The sequence below is a fragment of the Bos taurus genome, chromosome 7, assembly GCF_002263795.3.
Source record: "Bos taurus isolate L1 Dominette 01449 registration number 42190680 breed Hereford chromosome 7, ARS-UCD2.0, whole genome shotgun sequence".
NCBI classification, from domain to species: domain Eukaryota; kingdom Metazoa; phylum Chordata; class Mammalia; order Artiodactyla; family Bovidae; genus Bos; species Bos taurus.
Genome location: NC_037334.1, coordinates 26,311,122 through 26,334,450, shown reverse-complemented (window position 1 = coordinate 26,334,450; position 23,329 = coordinate 26,311,122). Strand labels below are relative to the sequence as shown.

Genomic DNA, 23,329 nt, shown 5'->3' with positions numbered 1-23,329 from the left:
GAAGTTAGTGAATATAATTAAAAATGTGAGAAGCCACCCCCTGTAAATATCTGATAAATATTTATGAAATGTAGTTATAGCAATGATGCTTCTTTTTTTAGAAACATTTCTAAATTCTTCCTGAAAACTGAGATCTATATGAATATGTGTTTATGTTATGACCTTTTCCAAAAAAGAAATTATTACTTGCATCTGGGGAAAATCTAAACACAAAACTTAGTATTTGTTTATAGGTCTTTCCTCATTGTTAACCATATGTTTATTTAACAAAAAAAAAGTATTTTGTCTTCATTAAAATTTGGGGGGCTCATAGTAATTGAATAGCAGTGACTCAAGTTCAATTAATATTTTAATATTTATATTTGTGATAAAGGCAAATGGTTTTGTTTAGCCTGATACTTGTTTGCCCTTTTATTTACAGAAATATATATATTGAACCTTGACTTACGATTTTTCTAACTGCTTGCTTCTCTATGGTAATTGTCTACTGTTTAGTCTTTAGCTGCAGTACAACTTAAGCAATATTTGCTTATGCGTATATTAGAGACCACATGCAGAAACATGTTAACCAAGCCTGGCTGAAATATGAGCTGGTTGGTGGTTTATTTGCTAAGTTGCATCCAACTATTTGCAACCCCATGGACAGTAGTCCACAGGCTTCTCTGTCCATGGAATTTCCCAGGCAAGAATACTGGAGTAGGTTGCCATTTCTTTCTCCAGGGGATCTTCCGGAGCCAGAGATTGAATCTGTGTCCCCTGCACGGTAGGTAAATTCTTTATCCACTGAACCACTAGGGAAGCCCAAAATATGAGCTACTTGAAATGAAAATACATTTTCCTTTCTCATTGCAATTAATGACCTAACTAAGGTTGAGTCACTTAAAGAAGTAATTTTTTTAAACTAAGTTTTGATGTTAGAGGTATAAATGGTAAATCAACTATACTTCAATTATAAACAAAGAAGTTTAAGTGGGTTGAAATTCATGAATTGACTTATCATGCACATAAGTCCATGTATAGCTTAAGCTGTCTCGTAGGATGTAAATTAGGCACAAGGATAATATCTGATGTTAGAGGACCATAAATCCTAGGACAGGAAATCTAACATGTATGGAGGGTGCTTGGGTTTTCATCCACCTTAAATGCCCTAAGAATTGTTCTGATAAATGTTGAGGAGAGCCAAATGACATCCAAGTTTATTACAATTTGTTAATTCTAAGATTTTTCCAACTGGAATGAAAGTATTCTACAGTGCTTTCATGTTACCCGAGTTTTAGAGGCTCTGAGACTTGCAGATAGGCACTCATTTGTATTAATAACTTCTAGATGCAGGAATGTGATTTTTAAAATGTTTATAGATTTGAAAGTAAAATGATTTTGTCTTATGCCTTGCATTAGCTCTCTCAGAGATCTTGCTATTTATTTGGAAAGAATATGTTCATGGTGATCAGGACAGAAACTAGCAGGAAATTTTCTGAACTGGCACTGAGCCCATTTCTTCCCTGGGCACTAGATAAACTCACAGCACAAGTCATCAGCAGAGTTCAGTGTGTTAAAGATGTCCAACTGAAACCCAGAAGCCCCATGCAACTCTGAAGCAATCTCTTCATTTCAAGGTTTTCTCTTAGGTTCAGAAGGATATAGCCTTATTTGAATTACACTGAAAGTGCTCTTCAACCCTAAGGCTATCACCAGAACACATTAACAAGCTGGAGATTTCTATTTGTATTTGTTTTTTCTCTTGTCTGTGATGAAGAATGATAATGGGGTGAAGCCATTACTTCCATTAACAATCATGGCTGATATCCCACCATTTCAATTCTAATAATCATGGTGAAGATCCAGCAGCCTCTTGAAGCAGTGCTGAGCAGGTTCAACTGTGACCCAAATTTTCAAAGTAAAACATAAAGGCAATGTTTTCAAATAACTTATCAAGAAATGTTTTCCCAAATAGCACAGTCCAATTTCAGCAACTCTTTTTTTTTAATTTTATTTTATTTTTAAACTTTACATAATTGTATTAGTTTTGCCAAATATCAAAATGAATCCGCCACAGGTATACATGGGTTCCCCATCCTGAACCCTCCTCCCTCCACCCTCCCCATACCATCCCTCTGGGTCATCCCAGTGCACTAGCCCCAAGCATCCAGTATCGTGCATCGAACCTGGACTGGCATCTCGTTTCATACATGATATTTTACATGTTTCAATGCCATTCTCCCAAATCTTCCCACCCTCTCCCTCTCCCATAGAGTCCATAAGACTGTTCTATACATCAGTGTCTCTTTTGCTGTCTCGTACACAGGGTTATTGTTACCATCTTTCTAAATTCCATATATATGCGTTAGTATACTGTATTGGTGTTTTTCCTTCTGGCTTACTTCACTCTGTATAATAGGCTCCAGTTTCATCCACCTCATTAGAACTGATTCAAATGTTTTCTTTTTAATGGCTGAGTAATACTCCATTGTGTATATGTACCACAGCTTTCTTATCCATTCATCTGCTGATGGACATCTAGGTTGCTTCCATGTCCTGGCTATTATAAACAGTGCTGCAATGAACATTGGGGTACACGTGTCTCTTTCCCTTCTGGTTTCCTCAGTGTGTATGCCCAGCAGTGGGATTGCTGGATCATAAGGCAGTTCTATTTCCAGTTTTTTAAGGAATCTCCACACTGTTCTCCATAGTGGCTGTAATAGTTTGCATTCCCACCAACAGTGTAAGAGGTTCCCTTTTCTCCACACCCTCTCCAGCATTTATTGCTTGTAGACTTTTGGATCGCAGCCATTCTGACTGGCGTGAAATGGTTCCTCATAGTGGTTTTGATTTGCATTTCTCTGATAATGAGTGATGTTGATCAGCAACTCTTGAGATGTGACATTTCAGTTATTTATTTCCTTGTTCTTCCTTCCTTTCTCTTTCCTTATACTGGTTTGAAAATTTTTGTGATCCTTAGCATTTATATTCATTGCTGATTATCTGATTATCACTGTAATTCATTTGGATGAGAATAATATGGGTGTTACTCTCAAAGGTCTCATATAGATGAATTAAAACAAGGGTAGGGGACCAATAGCCTGTGAGTCATACTTGGCCCACCAGCTGTTTTTGTATGGCCTAATAGCTGCTGCTGCTAAATCACTTCAGTCGTGTCCGACTCTGTGCGACCCCATAGATGGCAGCCCACCAGGCTCCCCCGTCCCTGGGATTCTCCAGGCAAGAACACTGGAGTGGGTTGCCATTTCCTTCTCTAATACATGAAAGTGAAAAGTGAAAGTGAAGTCACTCAGTCATGTCCAACTCTTCACAACCCCATGGACTGCAGCCTACCAGGCTCCTCCGTCCATGGGATTTTCCAGGCAAGAGTACAGGAGTGGAGTGCCATTGCCTTCTCAGGGCCTAATATCTATACAATAGCTAACTGTCATAAAGGAAATCAGTCCTGAATATTCATTGGAAGGACAGTTGCTGAAGCTGAAACTCCAATATTTTGGCTACCTGATGTGAAGAACTGACTCACTGGAAAAGACCCTGATGCTGGGGAAGATTGAAGGCGGGAAGAGAAGGGGACGACAGAGGATGAGATGGTTGGATGGCATCACCGACGTGATGGACATGAGTTTGAGTAAACTCTGGGAGTTGGTGATGGACAGGGAGGCCTGGCATGCTGTAGTCCATGGGGTCGCAAAGAGTTGGACACGACTGAGTGACTGAACTGAATAGCTATGAAGGAAAGATATATACAACTGAATGTAGAGTTCCAGAGAATAGCAAGGAGAGATAAGAAGGTCTTGTTAAATGAACAGTGCAAATACATAGAGGAAAATAATAGAATGGGAAAGACCAGAGATCTCTTCAAGAAAAATTGAGACATCAAGTAAACATTCCATGCAAGGATGGGCACAATAAAAGAAAGAAATGGTAAGAATCTACAGAAGCAGAAAAGATGAAGAAGAGGTGGCAAGAATATACAGAAGAACCATATAAAAAATGGTCTTAAAAAATTTTTTTTTATAAAAAGGTCCTAATGACCCCGATAACCATGATGGTGTGGTCATTCACCTAGAGCCAGACATTCTGGAGTATGAAGTCAAGTGGGCCTTAGGAAGCATTACTATGAACAAAGCTAGTGGAGGTGACAGAATTGCAGCTGAGCTATTTAAAATCCTAAAAGGTGCTGCTGTTAAAGTGCTGCACTCAATCTGTCAGCAAATTTGGAAAACTCAGTAGTGGGCACAGGACTGGAAAAGGTCAGTTTTCATTCCATTACCAAAGAATGTTTAAACTACCCTAAGGCTGCACTCATTTCACATGCTAGCAAGGTTATGCTCAAAATCTTTCAAGCTAGGCTTCAGCAGTACATGAACTGAGAACTTCAAATGACAAGCTGGGTTTCAAAGAGGCAGAGGAACCAGCCATCAAACTGGCAACACCTTACTTGTCTTCTGAGAAATTTGTATGCAGGTCAAGAAGCAACAGTTAGAACTGGACATGGAACAATGGACTGGTTCAAAATTGGGAAAGGAGTTTGTCAAGGATGTATATTGTCACCCTGCCTATTTAACTTATATGCAGAGTACATCATGTGAAATTCCAAGCTAAAGGAATCATGAGCTGGAATCAAGATTGCCAGGAGAAATATCAACAACCGCAGATATACAGATAATACCACTTTAATGACAGAAAGTGAAGAGGAACTAAAGAGCCTCTTGATGAGGATGAAAGAAGAGAGTGAAAAAGCTGGCTTGAAACTTAACATTCAAAAAACTAAGATCATGGCATCCAGTCCCATCACTTCGTGGCTAATAGATGGGGGAAAATTGGAAGCAATGATAGATTTTATTTGGGTGGCTCCATAATCACTGCAGACAGTAACTGCAGCCATGAAATGAGAACACGCTTGCACCTTGGAAGGAAAGCTATGACAAACCAAGACAGCATATTGAAAAGCAGAGACATCACTTTGCTGACAAAGGTCCATTAAGTGAAGCTATTGTTTTTCCAATAGTCATGTATGGATGTGACATTTGGACCTTAAAGAAGGCTAAGCACTGAAGAATTGATGCTTTTGAATTGTGGTGTTGGAGAATACTCTTCAGAGTTACTTGGACAACAAGGAGATCAAATCAGTCAATCCTAAAGGAAATCAACCTTGAATATTCATTGGAAGGACTAATGCTGAAGCTTAAGCTCCAGTACTTTGGCAACCTGATGAGAAGAGCTGACTCAGTGGAAAAGACCCTGATGTTGGGAAAGATTGAGGGCAGGAGGAGAAGGGAATGACAGAAGATGAGATGGTTGGGTGGGTGGCATCATTGGCTCAGTGGACATGAATTTGAGCAAACTCAGAGAGATAGTAGAGGAGAGAGGAGGCTGGCAGGCTACAGTCCATGGGGTCGCAAAGAGCTGGACACAACTTAATGACTGAACAACAACAAAACAAAGAGCTATGTATGGTTTCATATTTTTAAGTAGTTAGAGGAAAAATCAAATAAAAATTATTTGGGGACACATGAAAATTACGTGAAATTCAAATTCAGTGTCTATAAGTAAGGTTTTATTGGAACACAGGCATGCTCATTTGTTTATGCATTATCTCTGGCTGCTTTCATGTTACAACAGAGTTGAGTAGTATGTATCAATACTACCTGGCCTGCAAACCTGAAAATATTTTCAATCTGGCCTTTTACAGAAAGTTTGCTGACTCCAGAATTCGAACATGAAGTAGGAAATTCTAAAATGCAAACATGAAGAAAGTGCTGCCCTGAGGGGCGAATGAGTAACTGCCAGGAACAGTTACATTTCCCACAATCAGTTTTTCCTGTTCAGTATTTTGAAGACATCTCCTACTTGTGGAGTTTTTCCCATCAATATTATTTAGCCATCATAACTAATACAAGCTAAGGTGATTCCACACGACAGTGAGTCAGAAGGAATAACTCCACTGTGATGAGGCTTAATGAGAAAACTGAATCCATAGGAAAGGAAAACGGTGCTTACACCTAAAATATTCTCATAAATATTAATAAATAAATGTGCATTGTGAAGAGAACTGGAGAATAATTTTCCATTCTCTCTGGTATTGCCTTGGCTGGTCTATGGCTGAAAAAGAATCCAGGCCTAGAGTTTCATGTATGAAAGAATGATGGGCATAGAAGAAATGCTCCCTCAAGATTCTCCCACATAGCTGATCTCTAAATTCTCAATCTCTTCCCCCCTGCCTAGTTAGCCATTTTGGGTTCAAAATGGGTTAATGCCTTACCTTTGAAGTTTAGGAGACTTACAGTTCTCAATCCTATTTCATGTTTTCATTTGTTGGGTCCTGATCATTATTTGACTGGGTACATGGTTTTGAAGGGCATTTTCAATATTTCATTCCTCTGAAAAGTTTCTGAGTATCATGTCTATTAATTAATGTCTTAAAGAGAGGGAAGACAGGAGGAAGAGGGAAGAAAGAACTAATTTTCAAGAATGATCCTTACAAATCTATAGTCATCAAAGCAGCATGATACTGGCACAAAAAAAGACACATAGTTCAATGGGAATAGAATAGTGAGCCCAGACATAAACCCATCCACCTGTGGTCAATTAATCTGGAACAAAGGGGGCAAGAATATACAATGGAGACAAGACAAGTCTCTTCAATAAGTGGTGTTAGGAAAACTGTACAGCTACAAGTAAAAGAATGAAATTAGAACATTCTTTAATATCATATACAAAAAAAAAAAAAAAAAAACCTCAAAATGGATTAAAGATCTAAATGTAAGACCTGAAACCATGAAACTCCTAGAAGAGAACATAGGCAGAGCACTCTTTGACATAAATTGTAGCAATGTGCTTTTTTGGATCTGTCTCCTAAGGCAAAAGAAATAAAGGCAAAAATAAACAAAATGGGACATAATTAAATTTAAAAGCTTTTGCAGGGCAGAGGAACCCATTAACAAAACAAATAGTAAGCTATGGGAATAGGAGAAAATATTAGCAAATGATATGACTGATAAGTGGTTATTATTCACATTATATAAATAGCTCATATGACTTAATATCAGAAGAACCAACAATCTAATGAAAAAACTTGGCAGAAGATCTAAATAGGCATTTTCCAAAGAAGACATACAGATGGCCAACAGGCACATGAGCATCATTAAATATTAGAGAAATGCAAATCAAAACCACAATGATATATAAATTCACACCTGTCAGAATGGCTAACATCAAAAAGTCTATAAGTAACAAATGTTGGAGAGGACGTGGAGAAAAGGTAACTCATGTACACAGCTGGTGGGAATGTAAATTGGTGCAGCCACTATGGAAAACAGTATGGAAGTTTTTCAAAACAAACTAAAAAGAGAACTACCACCTGATCTAGAAATTCCCCTCCTGGGTATATATTCGGAAAAAGCAAAAACATTAATTCTAAAAGATACATGAACCCCAATGTTCAAGGCAGCACTATTTACAACAGTCAAGATAAGAAAGCAACCCAAATGTCCTTCAACAGATGCATGGATAAAGGAGACATGACATTCCATATGCACAATGGAATGTTGTGAAGTGAAAGTTGTTCAGTCGTGTCTGACTCTTTGAGACTCCATGGACTATACAGTCCATGGAATTCTCCAGGCCAAAACACTGCAGTGGGTAGCCTTTCCCTTCTCCAGGGGATCTTCCCAATCCAGGGATTGAACCCAGGTCTCCTGCATTGCAGGCAGATTCTTTACCATCTGAGCCGCAAGGGAAGCCCAAGAATACTAGAGTGGGTAGCCTATCCCTTCTCCTCCGAATCTTCCCAACCCAGGAATTGAACCAGGGTCTCCTGCACTGCAGGTGAATTCTTTACCAACTGAGCTATCAGGGAAGCCCTACAATGGAATGTTATTTACCCATAAAACAAATGAAATTCCGCCATTTGCAGCAGCATGAATGTTAGGCCTAGAGAATATTATGCTTAGTGAAATAAGTCAGAGAGAGAAAAACAAATACTGTTTGATATCATTTATATGTGAAATCTAGAAAAGAAAATGAATGTATATAGCAAAAGAAAAACAGACCCACAGATGTAGAAGACAAGCTAGCGGTTCCTAGTAGTGAGAGGGAAGTGGGGAGGGGCAAAAAAGGAGTGAAGGATGAGATAGAAATTACCATGCATAAAATAGATAACAGCATGGATATCTTGTACAGCACAAGAAATTATAAGCATTATTTTGTAATAACTTCTAACAGAGCATGATCTACAAAATACAGAATCACTATGATGTGCACTGAAACTAATATATGTTATAAATCAACCACTCTTCAATAAAAACAAAAAACCAAACCCACCAAAAAAGAATGATGATCTTGATTCATTATTATCTCCTTACACAGTAAGTCTTTTAAAAGGCACGTTCAGCTGTTAAATTGCTCCCTGGAATCAATTAAAGAGCAAAAACACACTCATGGACAGCGAATGGAGAGGGCTAGCACACATCTCCCAATTTGACATCCAAGGGAACTGAGTCTTGAAAAGGTTAGTGAATTACCCTAGTTTATAGAGTTTGAGAAGTGGGGGAACTGAAATATGTACCATTGAGTAGAAACGTTGTACTCCTGCTTTATCACAGCTATGCCCCTGTTATGGAATACAGGGAAAGCTACAGGGCTAGATATAGCTGTCTTTGTCGGACATAGTTTAAATATATTAACTTAGCACATTATATATCTGAAAGAAAATCCTGAGACCCATCATATGATCTGTATCACCCAACCCAGGGCTCCTCAGAAGTCCTTGAAGCCCTATACCTGACAACATCGGCTCTTAAGCTAATATCATCTTGAGAGTCCCATATTTACATCAAGGCCTGAATGATAGCTTTCCTTTAAAAGCAATATAGATGCAGATGGCTCACAGAAGAACGAAGACATAGCCTTGCCAGGTGGGGCCCTCCAGATAACTCAGGGCTGACGTGACCAGATGTGTGGTATAGGGAAGAAGTGCTGGCAGGGGAAACCAGTCTTAAAACAGGAGTGGAAAAATCACCTCACTCAAATGGAATTCTGTAATGTTTACCATCAGGTGGGAAGGGATCACAGCAGTCCTGGTGTTTATGAAGGGCTGACTTTATCCATACAGGACTTTCTGGAGGATAAAAAGCTACTCATGGAGGTTAAAGTATAATGAAGGATATGGGACATCCATGATGTGACAGTTTGCTCATTAAATAAAATTGTGTCCCTTGTAAAGAATCTGAACTTGGGCAGTTCCTCTGATTTATAGATGGCAATAGTTATATACTGACTTATCCCTTATTGCATAATAGTAGCTGTTAGCTCAGGAATTAAATGACGTATTTTCCAGCCATATAAAGAAAGAGTGTATAGGTTAATCAAGTGGTCTCTTGAGGCCAACTGCCTCCACTTAAATTCCTCATTCATCACTTTTCTACCTGTGTGATATTGGGCAAGTCAAGAAAACAGTTTGTGTCTCAGTTGCAAAATTAGGATAACAATATCTAATTTCTGAGGATTAAATAAACCATCACATGTAAAGCACGTTTAAGGTGTTTGATACATAGTGAAAATTTAATAAAAATAACTGTAACATACATGTTAATGTTCCAGAATAGAATTCAATATATCTTTAGGGTTTCAATTCCAATTGAAGGATAGATAGTAGATTTTAAAATCATAAAACCATTTGAATTTGTTGGATTTATGCTGCAGTGAAAACTTATAATATACTTTTATCATGGGAAGATGTGTCATTATCATTGGTACAATCAGAAGAGAAAAAAGTAAAATTTGTGATTATATACTAACTTGTACTTATATAAAAGCATATACTTTTATGTCCCAGAAACTATTCTAAGCTCTTTTATATAAATTTAATTTGCTTAATCCTTACAACAATGCTAGGAGATTGGTAAGTACTATGATTAGCCCCACGTTACATACGTGGAATATAGGCAGAGAGAAACTAAGAAAAAAGAAAAACAAGGCCACCATTTAAATTGCTTTTTTGTCTTATGTTGATGGTAACTATGAACTCTTAACCTTTCATTAGCTGTCATTCTTTTCTATGTTTATAATCTGTTCATTTAATTTTTAAAGTGAAGTTTAATTTATGAATTATTTATATAAGATTTTGCTGATCCCATGGAGGAGAGTCATTTGAGTACAAGGCCAAGCTGACCGAGGAACTGAACTACAGTGGACGGGAAGTTTCTGAGGATCATTTACAGATGGGTCAGAGAACTGGAGAAGCCAACACAAATGACAATTGCTAACAACAGAAATAATTTTGAAATAACATTCTGGTTTAATATGACCAGATTCCAAAATGGTAAGGATGCTTGAATATAGGTACTTGGTTGATTGTTTTATGAAGAAATCCTAATGGCAAAATCTCATCTAGCAAATCATTCCAAGAAGCTTTCTGTTGGAAGTACCAATAAAAGGGTCATGATTTCTGACTATTCTCTGAAATGACTCTTTAGTTAGGTCTTTTTAGAATATGCTTCTGCTTGAAATCCATTGAATTTATTTCCTTATTATAAACAGTAACCTTTGAAAGGAACATAGCCAGTGCTATTATCAGCCACTCAGTTGAACTGAACCAATTACTCAAATCATGATGGATTTGAATTAGTTTTCTTTGTGTTTATGAAAATGTGCTTGTGGAACTGAATTTTTCTTTTCCATTATTCATCTGTAAGAATAAAGAGCAAGCATTTCAGAGTAACAGCATAATTCCCTATGATGGGGGGTTTACAGGCAACGTTGAACTATTTGATACTCTAACAGATTGTGGAAAATGCTTCTAGATATCTGATATTTTCAATTTTAAAGGTAGGATTGTGTATTGAAGTTGCTACTGTGCTTCATCTACAATAGACCTGCTTCTCTCTTCTGCCCCAGAGAATGGCCAGCATATATGTTAGAGCTGGATAGAAGTTCCTGAAAAAGGAAGAGGAGCTTCCCACATCTCACCACACTTCAGAGCCTTAATTTCTTAGCTTTCAACAGCTGACTTCTGACTCTGCAGGTGAAGACTCAAAGCGAATACTAATGTAGAGTTCCTCCATTCCTTCTGTCTATGAATGAAGCAGTCTATAAGGCAATATTGCAAGCTACTTTTCTGAAAGTCATGTGAGAAAATGCAAGAAATCTCTCCCATCCTCCGGATGAAAATTTCCTCCTGAAGCACTGGTGGCCCATTCTACCCTGCAGAGGTAGAAGGGCTTGTACTACTTCCAGTTATCCTGATGGAGGCGATAAGTGTTCTGGTAAGCTCTTCCAATTGATGCTTTTGAACTGTGGTGTTGGAGAAGACTCTTGAGAGTCCCTTGGACTGCAAGGAGATCCAACCAGTCCATCCTAAAGGAGATCAGCCCTGGGTGTTCATTGGAAGGACTGATGCTAAAGCTGAAACTCCAGTACTTTGGCCACCTCATGTGAAGAGTTGACTCATTGGAAAACACCCTGATGCTGGGAGGGATTGGGAGCAGGAGGAGAAGGGGACGACAGAGGATGAGATGGTTGGATGGCATCACTGACTCAATGGACATGAGTCTGAGCAACCTCCAGGAGTTGGTGATGGACAGGGAAGCCTGGTGTGCTATGGTCCATGGCGTTGCAAAGAGCTGGACACGACTGAGTGACTGAACTGAAGCTCTTCCAAGCGTGGGAAAACAGTGGTGACTTTTTTCTTCTGGGCATGTGATAGATGGAGAATCTAGAATTTTAGGTCTAGTTATAACCTTCTTAATAGCTGGGGAGTGTGGGACGCCAGAGTTGAAGATGACTTGGTCCCACAGCCATTGTAAGAGTACAAATCTGTCTACACTACTTTGCCTCCCCCATGTCACAATCCAAAGAGCCCAGGAGTGTTAGGTAACTTTTCATCCTCTTTTCTCAGTAGATTACAGTGTTCTGAATGTGTTATCATGTCCAAAATGATATAAAATTCCCTCAAACTACAGTTTGTTTGCATTCAAATTATAATATATAGCCTGAGACTCAAAACCATTTTCCCTAAAATAAAGGAACTCAATATTCTTAGAGTAGCAGAACATTGATTGCCATATTTATTGATACTTCCTACAGTAAAACACCCTAGAGATGGAGTGTGGAGCTCACTTTTGGTTCCAAGCCACTAACTAGAGGACATTGTTGAGAAATAATTTTATAATATAAAACATGAACATAAAAATATTGATGAATATTTCTGCTTTAAATCAAGTCATAATAATTCACATGCAATTACGTGCAATTATAAGTTAGATAATCTATCCCCCCAGATCCAGTGCTATGCCCAGTTTGGAGCCACCTGTAATGTAGAACTTAACTCAAGAGCAAATTTAACAGTCAAAATATAAGAGGTGAGGCGGGCAGCAAAAGACCAAGTGATCTCAGCTGCCCCCTAGTTGGGTTAGCGGTCTTGCTATATTCATGGTGGCTACTTTAAGATCTGTGTTAACCTCAGAACTCAAAATCCATGCAGGAAGCTAAATGGGTCCATCCCCATTAAGAACATGGACTTCAGGTATGAGGGTGGGTTTTTTCCCTTTTTCTTTTCTTTTTGCTCTGAGGAGCTTTTTGCCTCTGCACTCACAAAGGCCTCAGGCTTATGTTCTCCTCAGAGGGCTGCAAAGAAGCAAAATCCATTAGATAATGTTTATGCCTTGAGGAGTTCTATCCTAAATGATCACTTCTACCTTATTTGAAATGATGCCATGCTTTTAAAATTCTGATTCTACATGGAACTGGGAGAGGGGTTGGCCAAGGTCAGGGTGGTTATAAGAAAGATTTTAGTGATTCTGTACAGTTGGAAAAAACCAGTACAACAACAAAAGATGACACAGGAGAATAAGTAAGACAAATATGAATAATCTCTAATTAGCAAAAAAATTATTTTTGAAACATTGCAAGTAGGTCAGAATGATGAAAAGGGGCACCTACATTCCCCTAAGGATATCAAACCCAAGAAATAGTTGGCTGCCTTATTGTGGAGATCTGGCTCCCTCCCACCCATTCACCCCTCAGATTCATCCAGGCCATGCTGTTTGTCAATTTGCTGGAACAAGACATTCCTGCAGACCAGAGGGGCAATGCTTAAAATTCAGATTGGATGCAATCTTATGTAGTGTCTACATCTACCTTCCCTGCCCACTAAGAAATGAATATCACTGTTTTCCCAAAGGCCTCTATCAAACTCAGATATTTTTAGACATGTCTATTTATCTTAGGCCCCGCAGAAAAGTGAGAGATGGGCAAAAATATTTTAAATGTGATCGTTGTGTTCCGGAGAAAACCACTTCACCTCTCCAAACCATGCCTACATCAGTTCAGTTCAGTCACTCGGTTGTGTCTGACTCTGCAACCCCATGGACTGCAGGACGCCAGGCTTCCCTGTCCATCCCCAACACCCAGAGCTTGCTCAAACTCATGTCCATTGAGTCGGTGATGCCATCCAGCCATCTCATTCTCTGTTGTCCCCTTCTCCTCCTGCCTTCAATCTTTCCCAGCATCAGGGGCTTTTCCAATGTCTGCTGCTGCTGCTGCTAAGTCGCTTCAGTCGTGTCCGACTCTGTGCGACCCCAGAGACGGCAGCCTACCAGGCTTCCCCGTCCCTGGGATTCTCCAGGCAAGAACACTGGAGTGAGTTGCCATTTCCTTCTCCAATGCATGAAAGTGAAAAGTGAAAGTGAAGTCGCTCGGTCGTGTCCGACTCTAGCGACCCCATGGACTACAGCCCACCAGGCTCCTCCATCCAAGGGATTTTCCAGGCAAAAGTACTGGAGTGGGGTGCCATTGCCTTCTCCGATGTCTACATAGATATAAAATACTAATATTTTGTATCCTGGGATAGTATGTTCCTGTGAGGAACTGGGTATCATGTATGATCCATTAGGCTGGAGCCAGGGTATGGGAGTGGACCGAGAAATGTCAGGCTGTGGAAACACATTGTGCAAGAGCCAAAATGTTCTGCGATTGTATCAGAAAGACAACATGCTCAAAAGACTGCCTTATGGCATCCAGCTAGAAAGGAAATAAGATGTAACCCAGAAAAGGACCCAATAGATCAGAGGCTAAAGAAAGCAAATGAACCTAGACATCAGAATCCAAGGGGAGACTTAGAAGGAAAGGGGAAGCAAGGAGGGGTAAGCAGGAGATCTGACCTGTATGAAGTGGAGCTGGGTGGGAGATAGTTTGAAGATTAAACCTCAAGGATCCTGAGATGCCAAAGAAAGGTTATTGTGGGAACATAATCTATGGGCAGGGGAGGGAGGATGTGCTTCCCTGGTGGCTTAGGAGATAAAGAATCTGCCTGCAATGCAGAAGACCCTGCATTCAATCCCCGGGGTGGGAAGATCCCCTGGAGAAGGAAATACCAACCCACTCCAGTATTCTTGCCTGGAGAATTCCATGGACAGAGGAGCCTGGTGGGCAACAGTCCATGGGAGTCACAAAGAGTCAGACACAGCTGAGTGACTTAGGTAGATGGGTAATCTATGGGAAGTCACTCTGTAAAGGGTAAAACTCTAACTGTAATGGTAGACTGTGTCACTCGGTGCTCTGTGTTCCTATCTAGGGAAGGATTATACTACTCAGCCTATTGAATTCAGATGTGGCCATGATGTTTGCTTTGCCCAGTGAAATTGAAGCCACTTGGCAGAGGTCTTAAGAACTAGCACACACATGCCATGCTCTCTCTCCTCTCTACCTTCATATCTGGTAGATGCCAGACCCTCTGTCTGAATCTTGGGATGAGGGTAATAATGACATGGGAGCAGAGTCCCCACATGACCCTTAATGAATGTGTAGTGAGAAAAAAAGTTTTTCTTATTTTTTCCACTGAAGTTTCTTTTTTTCAAAATCACAGATTATCTAGCTGCTCTTGACTGATATGAATGAAGATTACTGGTTGGAAGGCGGTAATTAATGGTTATGCCTGGTTGGACTTATTTTAATATGACAGGCAAAGTACGACAATGATGTTGCAAGAGAAAATGACTAGGAAAAATACCACTACGATGTTTATTTAGGACGATCTGTAACAAAGAGTGAAGCCTGTGGATAAATTATTACCTCTGCTAATATTATAGCCAGTCAAGTGAAAAATACATTAATAAGAGACTCAGCTTTCTTTATTCTCAAGTACCTTACAGTCTAATCAGAAAGCCTTAATAAATTCATACTCACACATACACACGTACCTTTTGATAGATAAAAACATGTAAAAGGGCTCAAGTCTTGCCACTGTAAGAGTCAAAAGTCAAAGGAGACAAAAGGTACAAGCTTGCTGAATTATATTATTGTAATTGTGTTGTTATTCTAATTATCGTCATCATTATTTTACTGTTGCTTTTGTGGTGTTAGATATTAAGATGATAAAATGAGTAGTTGTTGACAGGAGTTGAAAATATAAATTCCATTATTCTTATTTGGCCTATTTAGTATTCTGAACTGGGTAGCCTTTGAATGGACAATACGTGAGGGAAGAAAGGTAATTTATTATTTTCAATAAATAGCTTAGGAATAGGAAACATGGTGGTTTTTAGTGATGCGACTACAGAAAGAGAAAGGACTGGAAAAAAAAAAAGATGCAAGTGACTATAATCAGGTAGCCACACAAAACATGCACTCTATCCCTAGAGGGGAATGAAGACAGAGGAGACTCAGGAGCCAGCGAGGGCTCATCTTGGATCATAGAGGCTAATCCTTAAAGGCTGGACCAGGGAAGAGGTCTCTGTTAATGACGAATGTCCCATTCTGCCCCCCTGACTTGGCCTACAGATGTGGGCATGTGCAGGGAACCATGAAGAGATTTTTCTTCATCCTTTTTGCATTTGCAAACACAGCTTTTCTTGGCTTACACATTAGTAATCCATAGTCCACTGAATATTGTATTGGCATTTGACCCAAGCCCCTAACCATATTCATGATATGCAATACTGATTATGGGGCTATTGGGAACACGAAATGTTCATTTTTCTCAATTGACCCCATATCTACTTTTGAATTAAGAAAAATGTTGAGAACAAAACCAGGCCTCTTCCTGAAACTAATGCTGACGGGCATTCTCATGAGGACAAAAGCAAATGGAAGTGAGACCAGGCTGATATCGGCTCTGTCTCGCGTCATTTTAAAGTGTTGTTCTTGAGCATTTCAAACGAAGAGCCAACTTTTTCACAAGCTCTCTGAAAACTGTTACTGAATTGTATTCAGTCCCTATTAAATTACTAAGCGGTATTTTCACTTCTGTGGTAGTAACATAGACTGAATAAACTTAAGTATATTCTACTGCTTTTGTTTATGTACAATTGCTGCAAAATAAAGTTTATAAAATACCTAGTGTGTGCTGCAATTCATGGGGTCGCAAAGAGTCGGACACGACTGGGCGACTGATCTGATCTGATGTTATCTAGTATTTCAGCCAAACAAGCATTTGAAAATGATTGTATCCTTCAAAACTTGAGAACAAGTACATCAAGCCTTTCCTAGCAATGGGAAAATTCACCGAATACATAATAAAATTTTTTATTTGTCTGCTACCACTAATAACATATAACCTATTGTACTTCATAGCTTTCTTCAAACATCCTAAAGTTTAAAGGGAAATAAGTGTATACACAAAAATAAATGGATAAATAATTAAACAGAAGTTAGAAGCATAAGTGAATAGATAACACACATAAAATAGAGGTTGTAAGAGTGATATGGGAAAAACAGGGCAATTGTTTAGATTTTAGGGCACTGCATGTGATTACAAGAAATCAGATTTTAAGTGTACACAAGATGTTTGAGGAAGACAGAGAAGGATCTGTTTACTTGCATGCAGAATGGACCACAGCCCTTGAGGGGTGATTCTGGGCAAGTGAGGAAGCCTCTGTTCTCAAAGAATTATCCAGCCATTCACTGATGGTCCTCAGGATGATCCTGTAAAGAGACTCAATGGGTTTCAGGTAGGGTTTTTATTTACTTCTTAATATTTGGCTCATACTACACCGACTGACTTTGCAAAGTGAAATTGCAAATAGTCAAATTACTCAGAAAGAAAGGCTTATACTGAAAAGTAGCTACTCTGTGCAGTATTCATCTCTCATGGCTAATCTCAGTTCAGTTCAGTTCAGTTGCTCTGTCGTGTCCGACTCTTTGCGACCCCATGAATCGCAGCACACCAGGACTCCCTGTCCATCACCAACTCCCGGAGTTCACTGAGACTCAAGTCCATTGAGTCGGTGATGCCATCCAGCCATCTCATCCTGTCGTCCCCTTTTCCTCCTGCCCCCAATCCCCCCCAGCCTCAGGGTCTTTTCCAATGAGTCAACTCTTCGCATAAGGTGGCCAAAGTACTGGAGTTTCAGCTTTAGCATCATTCCTTCCAAAGAACACCCAGGACTGATCTCCTTTAGAATGGACTGGTTGGATCTCCTTGCAGTCCAAGGGACTCTCAGGAGTCTTCTCCAAAACCACAGTTCAAAAGCATCAATTCTTCGGTGTTCCACAGGGAGAATGAAATTTTAACAGTTCCTCCTTTTAGTTCTCTTGATATTTTTTTATTAACAAATTGACCTCACTCTTCCCTATTTGGTCAGCATTGACATCTGTGCTGTTCCTTCCGTCAAAGGGATGACTTCACTCAGTCCCCACCACCACCCATCTTGATAGTTGTATCAGGATTCTGGCCTACCAGTTAGTTACCTCTACAATCTTGGAAGGCAGTGGGGTCACTCATCTGTCCCCAGGCCTTCCACTTCTTATTTTTAGCCCCTTTTTACTTTTTGACCCTAGTCTTCCCTGGCACACAGTCACCCCTTACAAAGCTGCAGCCTCCTGTGTATGTTTCCAAAGCTCAGCATCACTAGTCAGCGCTCCTCCATCCACACTCCTCTCTCAGAAATACTTTCTCTCTGCCTCTTGTTCCACTATGTTGTCTTTATCACCATGGGCTTCTATTCCTGCCACTGTTTACTACCACTTTAGCAAGAGGTAAGAAGGGGAGGAGTGGGGGAAGAAAAAAAAAAAAAAAAAGAGGAGATGCATGTGTTCTGAATGGGCATTTCAGTCAGAGTTTTTCAAAGCAGGCTGTATGCATTTTTCTAATGATTGGTTCAGGCATTCAATCCATTTTTTCAAAGAGGTACATGATACCCTAAATTTTAAGCTTAAGGTTCTTTCATCATAGGGTTAAAATGCCTAATATGGCCAAATATTCACTGAGAGGAAAAAAATTTAACTATATTACTTTCTAAGTGTAGACTTCAGACACCCTACCTCATTAATCATATTGGTTTCTTATTTGAAATATAGATTCTTGGCCTGATTTAATTAAATAATCTGGGCCAGGGCCCACCCCTTAAATCTGCAAGCTTAACAAGCTTGTGATAAAATGTAATATTAATGCTATTTTATTTATAAATTAAATAGATATAATTTAATATTAATAACAGAAACACAGGTGATTTATAACATTTAAGTACTTGCTATACATAAACACGGGAGAAGGAAACAGCAACCCACTCCAGTATTCTTGCCTAGAGAATTCCATGGACAGAGGAGCCTAGTGGGCTGCTGTCCATGGAGTTGCACAGAGTCGGACACAATTGAAGTGACTTGGTATGCATGCATGCATTGGAGAAGGAAATGGCAACCCACTCCAGTGTTCTTGCCTGGAGAATCCCAGGGATGGGGGAGCCTGGTGGGCTGCTGTCTATGGGGTCGCACAGAGTCGGACACGACTGAAGCGACTTAGCAGCAGCAGCAGCATACATAAACATTTCATATATATTATTTAAAGGAAAAATTATAGATGGCAGGCCTTTTACAAACTTTGGGTGTAGACTCAAAAGAGAAATATATACCCTTAATATTTGCCTTTTAAAATAATATGCTGTATGACTAGAACTTCTGACTAATCTCATTGACATGATTGTAAACTTAAACATTTTTTCAATCAGCAACTAATTATGTTACTCATAAAATGCAGTGTTGAATCAGCTGAAGTTTGTATTCAGTGATCACACATCATAAATGCTGTTTATTACTATTTCCTCAGCCTTCTTTCAGTAATTTCTACAACTTTAAATATCAGGAACTGAGATTGGTTTTTCACTATATTTTTAACAAGGATTTTTTAACTGCTTCATATGATTTTTCCCTCCTCTGAGTGTTTTCAAATTGATTTTTCAGTGGCAAGATTTTTAGCTCCAGACATTTGTCAGGTATTAAAGTCAGGCTAAAAGGTCAGTAATTCTCAGATACATTCTATTTCATTTTATAAATCATCTTAATGTTCTAAGCTGCTTAATCCTCAAGTTTTCCATGTATCTTCTCTTCTACAGTGCAGCTGTGGAACAGAAAGAAAGAACCCTGCCAAAATGACAGCATAAAAATTTAGAGGGATGGTTTGTATAAAACCCTAATTAGTACTTTATATGACATTTTAAAGGCATTAAGTATTTCAAAGTCATTAAGCAAATGGTTATTATTGTACAAGTCATTTTAAAAGAATAAATTTACCCACCAGGATGTTAACTGCTCAGTATGAATTTCCTTTGAGCAGTGAATAAGCCATAGTGATGCTCTTATATTTTCATGCTGTAATTAGAATAACTAAAATTTTGCAAATATTATCTCTAAATAGAATTAATATGATACGTTTTGTGAAGTTGTTCCTTTTTAGGATGAGACATCAGCTTTTTTATGAGCATGATACATTTCATTTCTATATCCTTTACTGTTTTTGATTTAGGAAGAAATAAACTTGATAATTTTTAGGGCAATCTGTAATCCTGACAAGTATGAAATTCTATTAGTGTTTTCTTTCTTTCAAATATAATTCCACTGAGTTGCACATTGTTTGTCTCTCATTTTCATTTTTATATTTCTCTGTGCTCCAGCTTCATCGACTACTAATTGAGCATTCACCAGACAACAGATGTGATGGTACAGAAATGCATTCAAGAAAAGATTAAACCAGGAGGCTGCCAATTTGCAGTTGGACTTTAACCTGCTTGCTTTTTAATAATGCTTGAGTATAGATCCTTATTTATAGGCTTGGTATAAATATTATTAAATCTTTCCAACTATTCCCTTGAGCTTTGAATGTTCACTGACCTGTGAAGATAGCCAAGTGGATAAATAAGCTTATACTTAGACCTAGCAAATCAGAGGGCTATTAGAGCTTATCTTGACTTTTTTTTTTACTTTATGTTACATGATGCATTGATTTTTTTAAACTAAGAAGCCATTTTAAAAAGACACACTTAAACTCACTTCCAATTCTCTTTTAATGAATTGAAAGTGGTAGAGTCATTAGTGCATATCCCAGCCTGTTTTCACATCCTCAATTTCACATTTGCTGGTAGTCACATAAGTTACACTTGGCTTTAGCCTTGGAAGGCTAAAGAGAACCTCTGAAGGCAGAAGTTAACAAAGGAGAGGGGCTCTAAAAGCTGTCATGTCCATTCCTGCCACCCCATCCATCTTACTCCGTGTATTCTTTTCCCCATTCCTTCCTTGAAAAGAGTGATCAGCTATGTCCAATGTCGTCACAAAGAATAAGAGAGATTAATGGTAAAGAGTTTTGTTTTTCTTTTTTGGTTCAGGCAATTAAAAACTGCAAATGACCTTGTGAAATCAGGTCCTGTAAGAACATGATTCAGATGCCTGCTGGGTGAGTAGCGAAGGGAAGGGGAGGAAGTGGGGAATAGTGGAGGTGGGCTTATCTGTCAAGAAGCTTAGCAAGCATGGCTGGAAGGTAAGCTCCTAGGGTTCTTACTAGGAAGCCGCCTAGACTTGTGCAGTACACAACCTGAACGAACTTAAGCAGGGACGTAACACCTGTAGTTTTTATTCTGAGCACGCTTTTATTCTGAGCACGCTTAACACAGAACATATCTGATTCGCAATGAATGAACTTAATGGTTCTTGAATAGCATCAAAGAAAATTTTACCTAAAAGAAGGAGGAAAGGATTTTTTTAACCACTAATCTAGTAATGAAAATGAAAAGAAAATCATGTTTCTATTTTGAAAAGTATACCAAGAATCAATTCAATTTGATTTTGAGAATTAGGTAGAGTCAGAAAGAAACAATGATAATTAATAATAGTACAGCCTTGTGTTGACATAAAGCTCATGAACTTTTCCTCATATTCATTGTCTACTTCTTTATGGAAAAGTGCAGTAAGAGAAATTTAGGAAAGAACTGTAACCTAAAGAATATTAAAAGTGAGATGAAATTAGAAGGTAGGAAAAGTTCTTAAAATAGATTTCTAACAATACTAACTCAGAGTATCATGTGATAAAAAGACTGAACTGACATTCAGGAATAACCCTGGGGTCAGAGAAGCATAGTATATATAACCTATGAAATCATCCTATTTCACCAAGTTTCATGTTAGTCTGAAACATGAAACATCTCTGTGCAGCCTTATATGTTCCTGTTTAAAGCTGGACTAGAAAGCAGAAATTTGGGGAGCAATTCAAACAACTATAACGATTATCAAAAACAAAAGGACTGGAACCTACTATGAAATGTTCAAAGAGAAAAACTTTTTGTAAGTCCTTCTTCACTGTTTCAGCTCATGACGACTATCATAATGTAACTGCAGGGGAGAAGGGCTGATACTGATCATTCCAATGATAATTATCTTATAAAAGAAATATCCAAACTTGGCCTGAAGATCTTTGTACCAGCAGATCTTCATCAAATGTTCTTTGGCTTACCTAGTTCACTTCCTTTGTGGAAGAGCATTCTAACAGAAGCTTGCGGTGGTTAATGACCACAAAGGGGATAGAAGAGAAAATGCGCTGACTCACTGAGATGAAGTAAGCAATGGAGGAGTTAGTTTAAACAGAGGTTGTCAGAGGGGGTTTTGGAATCTACTTCTCTGGAGAGTTTTAAAAATAGGCCAGGCACTCATCTCCCTGGGATGGGCTCAGGCTGCATAGTAGCTAGAGGACAACCACAGCCCTCTCGGGTTCCCTGCCACCTCTACTGTCTATAGATGACAACAATATCTGAGGGGCCCCTGGGCAGGGAACTGGTGGTAACCTGGCTCGTTTCTAACTAGAGTCCTTTTTTACCCCATGGAATGATAAGTATATATGTGAGGGTGGGGTCAGATTGTTCCCTGAACCATACTCTGTTAGCATTACTGAGCAGGGTGCCCCATCCACCAGCACCGTCGGCTGAAAAGCATGGATACCAGTTAGTATTGAATGACAGTGCTCTGTTGGATTTCATTTGTTCCATTGTTTTGTGTGTCTGTGTGTCTTTGTGTATGTGAAGAGAGAGAGAGAAAATATAGTTAAGTTACACTAATTGGAAAGGAAATTCGGTTAAAGAGTCTGGAAAACATCTGGGGAAAATACCTTCATGTCCTTGTGAAGCATTTGATTCTGATGTTAGACTCTAATCCTTAGCATTTGAATTTCTTGGATCGGAGGCTTATCCAGGATTGTTGTCTCTTGCTAGCAGGTGGGGGGTTTCCTCTTAGAGAATGAGCTCCATTCTAGTCCCCTAGAGCTACTGGGTCATGGCCAGCTTCTCAGGAGAGCTGAAGAGACAGCAGAGCTGACAGGCACAGGGAGACTTAGCTTTGAATATCTTGCACCCCATTATTTGGTGGGTGGGGGTGTTGCTAATTGTTCTTCCATTTCAACAAAGAAAGTGGTGATTTGCCAAAAATCAAGGATATTCCATCTTAAGGATTAGGCTGAATGCTTTCAAGAGAAGCACTTTTTTTTTTTTTTTTAGGATGAATTTTATCCTATAATATTTTTCCAATTTATTTAGGTACTTTGTCCAAGGAAAATAGTATAAGTGTTATGCTGTGTAACCAGAATCTTTAGAATTAGTACAACTTTTTCTCAGTGAAGGTCTATCTTTATTCACCAAGTGGGCTCAGATGGTCTGTGTCGGGTGGAGTGCCTGCCAAGGTCACAATCATGCAGGCTGCCCAGAGGAGAGTGGACCTGGCAACCCACCACGTAGTAAATTTACAAACAGGTGGTGAAATTAGGATTTTCTTTTTTACTTGTTCTTTCCTCCATGCTTCCCATAATCATTGCTTTTCTGGAAGGTCAACTTTGTTTTTTTTGTTTTTTTGTTTTTTTTTTTAGAAAAAGGAGTCTTTCCTTCATCTCCTAAATGCTAAGTTGATGCCCTTCCCTAGAAGTCTTTCCATTAATTAAGTTGGCCTGAAGGTCATAAACCATGATCGATATGGAGGCTGGTTGCTGCAAGGTGCTAACTGACATCCCCAAAGAGGAATAGTGTCAACAATCAATAGAGAAGAGCAAGACACTGGTAGATTTATGGCTTTGATTTTTGAAAAG

General features: G+C 39.0%; 1 protein-coding gene and 1 long non-coding RNA gene across 6 annotated transcripts in view; one reads left to right on the top strand and one right to left on the bottom strand.

The window, feature by feature from the left end:
* Positions 1 to 23,329, bottom strand: part of LOC107132618 (uncharacterized) — a 310,093-nt gene that overhangs the window by 115,903 nt on the left and 170,861 nt on the right. The window lies entirely within an intron of this gene.
* The window catches only part of CTXN3 (cortexin 3), a 32,303-nt gene continuing 9,606 nt past the window's right edge, over positions 633 to 23,329 (top strand). The window contains exons 1-6 of one of the 5 annotated variants that reach the window (XM_024993806.2): positions 633 to 763; positions 19,177 to 19,229; positions 19,329 to 19,391; positions 19,887 to 19,932; positions 20,595 to 20,662; positions 23,114 to 23,329. The gene's annotated coding sequence lies outside the window, so the exon portion shown is untranslated. Of the gene's footprint in view, positions 764 to 19,176; positions 19,230 to 19,328; positions 19,392 to 19,797; positions 19,933 to 20,594; positions 20,663 to 23,113 lie in introns of those variants that run through there. The other 4 variants (XM_010807088.4, XM_024993802.2, XM_024993805.2 and 1 more) reach the window with 4 other exon arrangements.